This window comes from Lactuca serriola, chromosome 4 (assembly GCF_051521515.1).
Source record: "Lactuca serriola cultivar US96UC23 chromosome 4, Lser_US96UC23_V15, whole genome shotgun sequence".
In the NCBI taxonomy this organism is placed as follows: Eukaryota; Viridiplantae; Streptophyta; class Magnoliopsida; order Asterales; family Asteraceae; genus Lactuca; species Lactuca serriola.
Window position 1 is genome coordinate 38,509,706 of NC_136411.1, and position 11,232 is coordinate 38,520,937.

At 35.3% G+C, this 11,232-nt stretch overlaps 1 pseudogene across 2 annotated transcripts; it reads left to right on the forward strand.

Moving 5' to 3' along the window:
* The first annotated feature begins 3,021 nt into the window (after nucleotides 1–3,021).
* On the forward strand, nucleotides 3,022–8,440 carry LOC145101348 (pentatricopeptide repeat-containing protein At2g01510, mitochondrial pseudogene; annotated as a pseudogene). Of its 2 annotated transcripts, none has more exons than XR_013705621.1 (4): nucleotides 3,022–3,268; nucleotides 4,012–7,613; nucleotides 7,772–8,072; nucleotides 8,160–8,440. The product of XR_013705621.1 is annotated as a pentatricopeptide repeat-containing protein At2g01510, mitochondrial pseudogene, transcript variant X1 (transcript). The 2 variants fall into 2 exon arrangements; XR_013705622.1 differs by having other exon boundaries at nucleotides 7,958–8,072.
* Nucleotides 8,441–11,232: the final 2,792 nt, after the last annotated feature.

The following is an 11,232-nucleotide window of genomic DNA, read 5'->3' on the forward strand; positions in this document are numbered from 1 at the left end:
AATTATCTTTAATTATACCTTTAATTAATTAATTCAGATTTAATCCTAATCCTTCTAATTTTCGAAATTAGGGTTAGCGTTATCAAATTTTAATTGTTTAAATTTTAAAGCATTTAAAATAATAAATAAGGAAGCTAGAAACCCTTAGAAAACCCTAGGGAATTTCGAAAATAGGTAAAGAGGCTAGGGTTTAAAAAAAAACACTAGAATTTATCGAAATTTGTAAGAGGAAAGCGTGTATTTTCGATAAACCCTAGCTAGATCAATTAACATCATGCCCAATCAAATGTAAGACCAAGGCTCTGATACCACTAATAGGTTTTATATGTTATAAAATTACATGTAAATATGGAAAAATCACTTAACACTTAAGGGCACATGCAACCTGTAGGCATCTATGTCTTCACATTTGAAAGCAATATATTGTGAATATCAAGAGCCCTACGAGAATCATACTATAATAGAAATTAGTAGATCTAGGGTTACATACCTTTGAATTGTTGTAGTAAACAATTCCTTGAATCCTTTCCTTTATGGATCTTGGAAAGCTAGCACCAAAAGTATGATGCCTCTAACGGCTCACACCAACAACCCTAGAAACCATAGAGTAAAGAGGAGAGAAAGGGAGGAGAAGTAATTTTTATTCATAAGCCTCTTACAAAGGTTGTGCACGAAATTTGGCTCATAAAGGGTCCTAGTTATAGTCTAGGTAACTTACAAGCAAAGTCATATTTAAATTAATTAAATAATAGATTTAATACCAATTCAAATCTTTTCCTTATATACAACCAGGAGGCTTCCAGAAACCCTAGGAATCCCTCCAACACCGTCCATCCCATGGATGGTTCTAGGATTGCTTCTTTTGTTCAACTATTGAACAATTATAATTCACCCCTTGCACCTTTAATTAATTCCAATTAATCCCAAATTAATTCTAAATTCATTATGATTAATAATTAATTAATTCTTATTGATTTCTTATTAATTTATTAACCATATAAATTAATAAATAATTTATTTAACTACTGATGTCATATTAATTAATTAATCACATAATAAATTAACACATCAACTATCTATTTCAGTATAATATATTAACAAACCATTTCCCACAATTTCCAATTAGTTTATTAATCATATAATAATTTAATAAATTATTCTTCTCTCTTCTAATATCAATTCTAGCTATTTATGGTTAGGAGGGCAACCCTAAAAGGGTTTTGCTTCTAATTACAAGAATATACCAATTTAGTTATGTGTTTAGACACTTTAATCCAACAACATAAATGTTTATACAAGTTTACTAAATCTGTGATTATCCTCTATCATGGCCAATATTTACGTAAACCTACAATTAAGGACATCCACCAATTCTATACGATACATGAAAACAAGTGTGGGTTCCCTAGAATGATTGGTAGTATTGATTGTATGTATCGAGGTGGTCAATGTGCCATAATACGTGACACAGTCAATTTATGTGAGGTGGTTAGAAGCATCTGATAATAGTTTTTGAAGTAGTGGCGTCCTATGATCTTTGAATATGGCATGCATTTTTTTGTGCAGTAGGTTCCAACAACGACATCATTGTTCCAGACCAATTGATGACATTCAACGACATCTACCTTGGGCAATTGTATTATGTGTTGTTTCAAGGAAATGAGACATCACACAAGTGTGGGTATTACCTTATTAATAGGTGTTGGTGATTTGTATCACTAATATTATTTATGTGTAATGGAATTAATTTGTTGATCAATGTTGCCTTGATAAATATTGAACAAGTTAGGATGGTGCGGAGTGCACATTCGTTTAAGTTTGGTTTGCTTGAAAGTATATTGCTATTTTTTTTTGTGGGAGGGGGGGGGGGGGTAGGGGAGGGGGAGCCCCTATACCGACAGGGGTCCGGGGTTAACACCCCTATAAGTGGGGTCCGACGTCAACTATCCTGGAAGTGGGGTCCAAGGGTGGCAACCCCTAGCGGGGTCAAAGGGGCAGAGCCCCTGGCTAAGGTGGTCGAGCTGTGACATTTTCAGACATGAACTTATTTTCACGTGACTATCATTTAGCAGTTTTTAGACACAAGGTTATTTGCTATTAATTGGTCAATATCATATTAGATTGGTACACAACACACAAGACATAACTTCATTAATTGGTCAATATCTGATTAAAGATTTTCGAGTGTTCCATTAAAATGCTTTAATTTGAAAGTGTGTTTCACAGCGCTAAGTAATCCAAACAATCTTAACCCTGATTTTCTAACAATGGGATATGTCCCTACTTAGCTACATTTGTAAATAATTTTCATGTACAAATGATGAAAAGCGTATAAAGTTTAAGTCGGCCCAAGAATCTGTTAGGAAGGATATTGAACGAGCCTTTGGCATTCTAAAGAGACGTTGACAGATACTCTTAGTATCGACACAATCTTTCCAGCTAGAAAGAATAAGTACTCCGACGTATGCATTCATCATATTGAATAATATGATCATAGAAGATGAAGGAAACGTAATTTGTCACTACAATGAAAATGAGAATTTACCAAACGTCGAAGGAGTAGGTATTAGCACGCTGGAATACATGACGAACAGAGAAAAATATACGAGTGAGTTGGACACAACAACTTTCACACTAATTTTGTGAAACATATGTATTCAATGCTCAAGTGAATTCTGTTGTCTACGATTTTGACGAGTTGTTTGACGATACAAATAACGAACCAGACATCTTTGTAGATGATTCAGACGATGTATATGTTGATGTTATGAATGAAAATTTCTTATTTATGTCTTTGATTTAGTATGTAATTTTTTTAATTAATGGAGTAGTTTTTTTTATTAATTTTATATAATTATTTTTTTTATTAAATTACATTTTATTTAATTAAGAAAAAAAAAGTGTTAAGTGAATGTGAAAATAGCATGAGGCGAAAAGTCTGATAGGTTATTACCACACCAGCACTTGTTATGGGTGAACTGACAATTATACCCTTGCTTTTAAATATCTAGAAGACTAGAACGCATAATCTTCTTTCTTCTCCGAGTCCTCAATCTCAATCTCTGCAACTACAACGCCTCTATAGTCGATAGCAATCGAGCACAAAACACCCTTGTAATTATCAATCGATTATCACGGTCTCCATTGTCTATCCGTAATCGAGCTCAAAACTCCAACGTCGATGTTCCAATTTTTCGATATTCAGCTCTCCATCATTGATCTTCAGATTTATGATTTTATTGTTGGTGTTATTGTCCTCGGTTTCACGGTACAAGTCTCTTTTAGATTTCTTCCACTGTACTGTTTATATGTTCATCTTTAATTTCTATAAGTTATTTGCAAATTTTTGGTCGTCGTTGTTTGTTGTCGGACCTCGGAAGGCCATAAAAAAACAATACATGTTGAAACTATACACTTCTATTATCCTTGCACACCAACTGTTTGATTTTATGCTGGTTAAGAATATGCTTTGTATTGGTCAAATGCAGACTATGTGTTTGATTATTATATTGCTACCTACTGCTGCAAATATGCAAATAACAGAATTGGATCACTTCTGGTTCTAGAAGATGTTTTTCATTTTCAATAAAACTACAATTGATGTTACCTTTTAGAAACCATTTCAATTTCTGTTTTGAGTCAAAATTGGAATTGGTACTTGGATTCTGCTTGTTTTGCATTTGATTCCAATTATGTGTATTCTCTTGGACCCTCGGCTCATGAAAGGTCTGTATTCTCTCTTTCACTATTGATTCCATTATGGTAGAAATAAGAACATAATTTTAATTATTTTTGGGTGGAACTATGAATCTTATTTACTATTCTGGAAAAAAATATATATGGATTTATAAAAAAAGATATGAGTTTGCGAGCATATTACAAAGAAGATTGAAATTTGCATTAACAATTTGGAAATTACAGACATAGTTTTCATGAAGGATGTTAATCTTCATTCATCTTTATAACTTCTAAGCTAAAATGAAAGCTTACCCATTTGCAAAATTGTTGCAGCTAAGATAGAGACTTTGTTGGTGTTTTAAGGGGACAACATCAATGGCAAAATCCTTTGGAGGAGTTGTTTGAGAGTGGGCTGAAGAAGCAGCGCCAACTGTAAAACAAGTAGGCACCCAAGTATTATAGGTTGCTTCGTCATGAGTTGTAAACTGTTTGGAGTTTCCAAACATAGGATATTCTATCTTTCAATATCTAGAAATTAAATTAAGGGTAAAATTGTCAATACACATTATTTTCTGTGGATGAATAAAAACAGCTCCCGTAAATAATAGTAATAAGCAACCCCACAACACAAGGCTTGTTTATAGAGAACAAATGTGCGGATGCTTTCGAGTTACAGCAAATGTATGTTACTTCTGAAGCTGATCCGCTTAAGAACTCTTCAGATTTCCCAATTTGCTTCCGCGGCTTCACAAGAGTTGTCAACACCTAAACCCGTCTCCACGATATCACCAAAGGGGCTTAATTTCTACATCTCTACCCTCCAAACTTGTGTCTCTGTTGATCAGCTTCATCAACTTCACGCTGAGATTCTAAAGACTCGCTTCTCCCAGAACGTATTCCTGATGACACGTCTAGCTCACGCTTACCTCAAATTTGATTGCCTGAATATTGGAGAAAGATTTGTTGTCAGCATCATCAAGAACCCACCTTTGTTTCTCTGGAATGAGACGATCAAATGTTATGCAAGGAAAGGTTGTTACAGAGAGTCAATCGATCTATATTACGAGATGATTCGAAGTGGATACAAACCGAACGCCTTCACGTTTACATTTGTGCTGCCGGCTTGCGCTGGGTTGAAGTCGGTTAAAGATTGTCAGAGGGTTCATAATGATGTTTTGTTGTTCGGTTGCGAGTATAATGAGTTTGTTATCACGGCTCTTATAGATGTCTATGGGAAGTGCGGCGAATTAAGTTCCGCACGCCAACTGTTCGATAATATGCCAGTGAAGAAAACCGCAAGCTGTAACGCCTTGATGGCTGGGTTTGTACTGGATGAGAAGTTCGATGATGCTTTATCACTTTTTAATGAAATGAAGAAGTTGGAGATCCGACCAGATACCATGACCATGGTTAAGGTACTTCAGTCATGTGCCTCTTTGGGTGCTTTACAACAGGGAAGATGGGTGCATGAACAATTAATAAGGACCCAAATGGTGGTCAACGTACAATTAGGTTCTGCTCTGATTAACATGTACGCTAGATGTGGTAGCATAGAAGAAGCCCACCATGTGTTTGAAGAAATGCCACAAAAAGATCTCATCGCTTGGACAGCAATCATATGTGGTTATGGAATGCATGGACTTGCCCATCTTTCAGAATCTCTTTTCCTTCGTATGGTGAGTCATGGTCTAAGACCTGATGCCATAACATTCGTTGGAGTTTTGTCAGGTTTTAGTCACAATGGCATGGTAGAAAAAGGGTGGTATTATTTCAAGAAAATGTCTAATGAATTTAATGTAAAGCCAGTTTTAGAGCATTATAGTTGCATGGTTGACATGCTTGGTAGATCTGGCAGATTAAATGAAGCCGAAAACCTTCTGAAACATATAACTGTAAAACCCGATTCCAAGATTTGGGGTGGATTGTTAAATGCTTGCAAGATTCATAAAAATGTTGAAATGGCTGAAAGAGTTGTATCCAAGATTCTTGAATTGGATCCGACTAATGCTGGATGGCATGTGCTCATGTCCAACATCTATGCAACTTGTGAGAAATGGGATCAAGTTGCCAAAATGAGGGGAAAAATAAAAGATTTGAAGTTGGAAAAAACACCAGGGTGGAGTTCTATTGAAATTTCAGGGCAGATTCACACGTTTCTTGTGTTTGATCAATCACATGTGATGTCAAGAGAGATTTACAAATATCTCAAGTACGTAAAAGAACGGATGAAAGTTGAAGGTTATGTTCCTGAAACTAGTGTTGTGTTTGAAAAAGTTGATGAGGAAACGAAAGAGGAGATGGTATTTTGTCATAGTGAAAGATTGGCGATTGCATTTGGGATTCTAAGCACTTTGGATGGTGATGTGTTGAGAGTGATGAAGAACTTGCGGGTGTGTGTGGATTGTCATAATGTTATTAAGTTTATATCTCGAATTGAATGTAGAGAAATCGTTGTTAGAGATGCGAAAAGATTTCATAGTTTTAAGAATGGTGCATGTAGTTGTGGAGATTATTGGTGATGGACATTATTGATATATATTTATTTTCAAAATATTGTAACATCTACAATTTTGTAATAACTAAAAAAATAAACTGAAATGAAAGTTTGACGATGTTACAAGAAAAAGGGTCTTCTAAGGTGGGACGGAGCCGGTGCGGGAAGGAGGCGTGGGGCTTTTCCCGTTCCGATGAACACCGCACCGTGGCTGCGGGAAGAAGCTGAGGGGAAGGGTTGTCGTGTTCTCGCTCCACAGGTGATTAGATAGGAATATATATATATATATATATATATATATATATATATATATATATATATATATTATCCAAGTAGCTAAGGGATTAACATAAATGGTCCTCTGTTTTTTCTGTTTTAGACATTGGCCACACTAATTTTTGGGTTGACACTTTAACCCTTACAATTTCATTCTTTTTTTATTCTACATCCCTCCACCGACTGATCCCTCTTGTATATGTACTTGTATATTTGTTTTTGTCGGTCGAATGTTCATGTGTTTCTCCTCTTTGGTTTCCACGTGTTATGTTCCACCGTTCAGTGTCTGATACCACTGCCTCGCTCTCCACTCAAGTTTCATCCACCGCTTCCGCTGCCTACTTTCATCTGCTTTTCTTTCTTCATGATCCCTTCCGTATCTGCTCTCCACTCAAGTTTCATCCACCACATGGTTCTGTCCACCAACAATCACAGCAACAGAAGCAGGACCTCTTTCTTCCATATGTTTGGTGGTGGTGAGTAGGGCTGTGGAGGAGGTTAGGGAGAGGGGGTAACGGCGAAGATGACACCGCTGAGGCCGGAACAGAAGGTTGTTGGTTTCGAATCAAGTCAGAATCTCCACCGCTTCTCCCTTTTTCTTCACCACCCATTCATCTTTGCCATTTGATACGTCCCACCGCTTTGCTCGCAAATCCCCTTCATCGACATCTAACCACTGATATCAACACCGCCTCATATTACAACCGGTGTTTGCAGCCATCCCGACGATCCACCCCTTTTTTCTAAGCCCCCTTCGGTTGAAATTCAGTGTCGTGTTTTTGATTTAGGGCTTGAGAAGCTGGGTTTTGTTTTGTAAATCAATTAAAGCTTCTTACAATACCGGGATCGAGAATCGACCTACCGTATCAACCCTTCTAAATTGGCATTTTGGAGGGAAACGGAAGGCGAGGGTCATTAAAGCAACGACGATGATGGTCGGTCCTAATGGCTCATCGGTGTCTCTTCGTTTCCCGATCCAAACAAGAAGCACCAAGATCTTTCTCTATAAATCGTCAATCTGATTCTTCTGTTTATGTTTTTAACTCTATGTGCCTGTGTTTTTAACTACATGTGTACGTCTTTCCTCAATGGCTTCAATCGTTTAATCAATCATGGAGCACAAAGCAACTACAAAAGCTTTTTCCTTTAAATAAAAGCCACCAAGGTAAATTTCTTGAACACACATATGTTTTAATTCCTGTGTTTGCAAATTTATAATTTTTTTTTTTTTACATCTGAGTTAGAGCTCTCAATTAGTTGAATCGTTAGTTTGATTGTATTGTTCTATAAATCAGCCATTTGTAATCTATTATTTTCATAAAGATATTTGAAGGTTTTATGGAGGAGGAGAAAGGGAAGAGGATGAATGAGACGGAATGTGATTGCATTTTTTTCGTTGTGATAAATGAAGGATATAACCTTACTGTCTTCACCCTTTAACTGAAGCTTCCTTAACCATTTCAGCTATAAACAAGAAATCAGATTTACTAAATTATCTCAAATACGCAGGAGGATATGAGAAGCAACAACGAATTTATATGATAATAAGAGGTATGGTCGTAAAGGTTCTTTAATGGGTATGGATGCATTGTAGCTTTTTTAGCTATAAGTGTAGTTGAAGCAGGTAAGATAAACAATCTGTTATGGTGTTTTAGTGAGTTCTAAGTACGCAAATTAGTATCAATTTATGATACTTTGGTTTCTTTCACAGTTGAGGTGAGGAATGGGAACAAGAGAAATGGTAAGCATGTAAGATGTGCACATAACAATCCTCAAGGTGACCATGTGCCTGACTATGCTCCATATCCTGCAATTGTATTGAAGGTGGAAGATGGAACAGGGATTTTACTTCCGATTACTGTTTGTATTTGGATTTTTTAATCTTAAAATGTTTGATTTTATAGTGATGAAAGATAGTTTTTGGAATATTCATATAGTTTTTGGAATACTCATATATAAGGTTATTCTTAAATTGATTTTCATTTTCTTGTGGTGGAGATGCCAAGTGTATTGCTCATGGGTACAATACACAGTGTTCAAACTGAGTGGTGATTTGGCTTTTTTTTTTTTACTTTTCATTCATGTTGCCTCAACTAATTGAAATTTTTGTGCTTTGTTTTGTTTCAGGTTAGGCCAACCATGTATCAAGTGTTGGCAACCCTGTTTTTTTTTTTTTTTTCCAAATTAAATATTGTATGGATCAAGTGTTGTCTGTTAATCAATAATAGATGAATTTTTGGGAATTTTTTTGAATTCTCACGGAAATTAGTGAGCAGAATTCCTATATTGCCCTTTTCATGTTTGCATCGTATATTGAGAAATGACATACTTCCAAACCTTCTATTATCGTGATAGTAAGGGGAATTTCAGGGATAGTTGCTACACATATGCTTCATAATGATTTTGAGGTGATATTCTTATGAAATGCTAAAATTTTCATATTTGGCTTTATTTTTCTTTTCATTATATTTATAAAAATGGTATCATACAGGCGGTGTAATTGGAATCACGTGATAAAATTTTCATATTTGGCTTTATTTTGCTTAGGTGATTTAGTTTCAAGTGCGGTTGGTGCCAACTTTAGTCCTCATATCATCAATGTTAACATCGAAGACGTAAATTGACTATTTTACCCTTATGGGTTTTGTGAGACTATATATATAATATAATTGTATATTATAGATGTGTGACATTGTTCTTCAACAATTCTTAATTATTGGTGTTTTATTTTTAGATACAATCAATTGACAAATGATCCATGTTGGCTGTTTATTCGTTTTGCATCTGCCCTAGAACACAATAACATTTGTATTTAATTATTAAATATCAATAAATCAACTACATGTTCTAGCAGAAGTTGCTTTTTGAAAGAAGTTAACAATGTCAACCATGCCTTGAGAGAGAATGAAGAAGAGGTGCACAATATAAAAGTCACAGATGTGGATGATAAGAACAAGATTTGTAGAGCTTGGAATACTCCAAGAGAAAGACGAGGAAATATGATGATGTAGAACTACTCTGCTTATTTTTTGATTCCAAATACATTTCAAGTGATTCACTCTTTCAACATTGCTCTTTGAGCCACGGTTTTGATTTTGGCAGCATCCGAACTATGATATCTTCCGTAGTAATTAGGTTTTAAAGAGTTCAACACTACAATGCATACATGTCTGATTTCTTCTTTTCTATTTTTACAATATTCAGAGTTGAATTTTGTGTTGTTTTGCTTGACAGGTAATCTATCTAGCAAAAAAAGGAGTAACATCTGGGCTTCTTACAAACTTTATCCTTCAACAAGAACAACATATAGAAACGATCACTGGTGGGGTATATATTCTTAATATATACTCCCATAATAGTTTGGTGGACATTAAAACTGAAACCATTCTCTAATATTTGTTCGGTACATTATTAATTATTAGGAAAACTATAATGAAAGCAAGTTATCTTTTTGATCATTATAACATTAAAAAAATGGTTTTTTTATTATTATTTTTTTTGTAATCAGTTGTATATAACTCAATAAAATCTTTTTGTTTTGTTATTTTTTAGCGAATCCATTCTTCACTAGTTTATTATTATTATTATTATTATTATTATTATTATTATTGAATACAACCGTTAAAAAACGGTAAAATTTGTTTTTATTTCTTTTTCTTTTTTTTTTTTTTTTTATTTTATTTCCAACGGCTATATCATTGAAAATGTAATTTTTTTTACCATCTACAACCTCTATAAATACCCATACCCATTTACTTTCAATCAAAAAAAAAAATCCCGACAATCAAATCCCAACCTCCGATAGAAGGAAAAAAAAAACTCATGTTTCGAGTTCAAGCACCCTACTCGAAACATTTTTGTTATCGATTCATCATTACAAGAAGTTTATCGTCCCCAACTCGATGCCCCCATTCAATCTCCACTACAATTTCAATACCAAAATGTTAAACAATATTACCTGGTCCAAGTTCCAAATGTTACTCCGCAAATATTTTCGAACTTTATTGTTTTTCTTGGTCAACATTCGCCAAATCAAATCCAAACTCAAACTCAAACCCAACAACAATTCCAACTTGTCGATGAGTTGGATGACTCAGAAGAAGAGATGGTTCACGAAACTCAACCCACACCACCCCCACAACGACGCAAAGGAAAACAACAAGCGCGTCAGGGTGTCGCACAACCGGGAAGACAAAGGCTGATACCATGGCTTCCACAAGAAGAGCTAGTTTTGGAAAAAACTTGGGTTGACCTTTCTGAGGATTTGAAGACGGGAAATGCACAACTGGGAGATCATTTTTGGCTTCACATTTTAGACCGGTTTCGGGAGGAGCTAGGAAAAGGTGGCGACTACCGTACAAAACACCAAATGAATTCGAAGTTTCGAGAAATAAAAAGGGGGTTTCAAAAATAAACGGGTTGTACAACAACCTAAAAAGCCAACGAAAAAGCGGTCAAGACGATGAAGAAATACTTCAAGAAGCTTTGCAATTTTACCTTGAGGAAGTCGGAAAACCATTCAAGTGGCACGATTGTTGGAAAATATTGGTTAAAAGTCCTAGGTGGAAAAATACGAGCGAGAATTTATTTTTGGAGTACAACAATCAAAGCGAACGAAAACGGGCTCTATTGGTTACACAACTTCCTCCGATGCTCGGGTTGGTCAAGATTTAAATGAGGAGGATGAACTCGAGCTAGAAGAAATTGTCTGACCAATGGGTAGGGACAAAGCAAAGAGGAAGGGAAAATGGACTTCTTCGGGTGCATCGATATAATTTTAATTT